Genomic DNA, 2,559 nt, shown 5'->3' on the forward strand with positions numbered 1-2,559 from the left:
CGTGCGCCGCTTGTGAAGCTTATAAAAGTAGAAAGTAGATCTACTTTAAGCATTCTACGCGTCAAAGCATTCTACGCTTTTGTGCTTGTAACTTTCATCATACAAATACATTGATTTTACTTTTTTGACAGACGCATAGAATGCGAGAATGCGTAGAAGGCGTGGTGTGGACTTTAAATAGTTAAAAGAAACGCCTTTCACGACATAATCATTAGCGTTTTATCTCAATATTTTAATATGACTGATCACATTAGAAGCGAGTAATTAACACGATAGCTTACCAATAATCATTTAAATAAGTAATTATAATAGGGACTTTAAAAAATTGTTTTGTTTTAAAGACGAAAGAATAACATTACTTACACAAAATACGAACCTAGACCTTTTGTTCGTTTTCTTACTTACAACCCCACTGCTTAGTTATTTTATTGTGCATAAAGTCATTACAACAATACTTACAAGTAATACATATAATACGTAGTAATTATTGAGCAGTAAATTGTTGCGTCAGAACGGGTCATTACTGAATGTTTGCTGGGTATGGACAAATGTATTATAGTTCTAGCAAATATTTGATATTTATAGCTCTACTTGTTTTTATCATTTCTATGTTTAATACTCTGTTAAACAAAAGAATTAGCAAATTATCCATTTGTTGGTTTTACCTTCATTAAAACAAAATTTAATCCTGTGCTATTTGTCAGTATTTATTAATTTAATTGCAACAAAACTTCTACTTTCATTAAATTAAACTTAATCCTAACTGCATTGCAACATATAAAAGCATTGGCATCAAAAGTCAAACTCTTTTTAGATGCGTTTGAAGTTTAAAGAAACCAGTTCCTGTGATCACAAGTCAACACATAGAGTTCTATATAAAATACACTCTTCTTATAATATCTTGGTTTTTTAACATTGTACAACATACAGCTGCCAACGCTTAGTCACTTTTTAGATCCTTTTTTCAGTTGAATAGGGTATTAAGAAAAGTTGTGAAAACATTAATGAAATATATATAGAATGTTAAAGAATCATCTAGTCTTTGTATTTAGGTTGTTACTGAGAAACCTATTAGTTTATTAATTCCTCTAATCCTAACCGCAAAGTGAGATCCAACTTAGTGATGTCAAACTAAACTTGGATTAGGATTTCCTATAATGACCATTAAATGTTAAACATAGTATTATGTTTGTTTAGTAAAGCATTTCTTTTAAAGGTGAAGTTATCTAAACTTGATTGCTACTTTTCTAACCCAGCAAAAACTTGGTACTAAGTAGTATCATAACCAATTACTTTTCAATTACTATTTACTTGCCGTCTGCTTTACTTTGCAGTACTCGAGTAATGACATTCTTTTAATCTGATATAGAAGTACTTTTTCGGCTTTGTCATTTTGTTTGCAGTGGTGCAGTGAGTTGAATATTTAACTAACAAACCGAAGTCTCTGGTTCGTATTCTCACTGACTCCTTTTTATTATTAAAAACAAAACAACTTACTCAACAACTTATTTGTAAGCAAAATATTCTACTTTAAATCTCTATTTGTAAGCGAGCGTAGAAGTACTTGTCTCCAATGACATCAGCATGTTAAAATAATGAAAAAGTAGCGAAAAGAGTTTTTATTAGCATTTTAATTTATTACTTTTTAATGTAAGTTTTTCCTTGGTAAGTAACAAGTGGAAAATTTTGTTCATTGTGATGCAACACAACAACAGAATCAAAATACATTTAGCCCGTCTTAACATTAAATCATTGATTAATCTGTCATACATATCAATACCTACTTGATAACTGTAAATGTCCATCAAATTTTGACAGCTATTAGCTTCCACTCATGAAAATGGCGCGAAATTAAAAAGAAATTTTACAGGTTTTGTTACAAAGTCATGTTTGCTAGTCTTCATTACATTAATTCAATCACATTGTCCCATCAATTGTGTTTGACCAATAATTGAGGAATTTGTTGTTTTTATATAATCACGGAACGTACACTCAATTGACAACAAATCGACGATTAGTAGAGAGAATAAGGTTTTTATTCGATTTACTTAATCCCACAATGGTCACATGCTGTGAAGGGGTTTCAAGTTTAGTTTTTGTAATCAGGCTTAATAATGGCGTACAACATGTCATAAGCATTTCTATAAGAATTTTCTATAAAAATAAATAAAAATGATTTTAAACTAATGTAGATTCTCCTCAAATATAAGGAGATTGTTGGGATAAATTACATTGTATTTAACACCCAATAGTTTGGTTGGAAATCATGAAGGGAGTAAACCAAGATCTGTAATAGGTAGAGGTGCGATGTATGTGTAAGACATCATAAAGTACTATTCTTGTTTACAAATGAAGTGAGATTGTATTGAGCAAAATAAAGACATAATTAAGCCATGAATGCGAAGCGGAATCAGTTTTTGGAAATCACTAGCAAAATTTGAACACTTACAGACAAATATCATCGTTGTTCCATCAAAATTAGAATTGTAAACATTTTCGTACGAAATCATACAATATTGGGGATTTTGAGATCTATGATACGATTTTACAGGATGTTGG

Source organism: Lucilia cuprina, chromosome 2, assembly GCF_022045245.1.
Source record: "Lucilia cuprina isolate Lc7/37 chromosome 2, ASM2204524v1, whole genome shotgun sequence".
Lineage (NCBI taxonomy): Eukaryota > Metazoa > Arthropoda > Insecta > Diptera > Calliphoridae > Lucilia > Lucilia cuprina.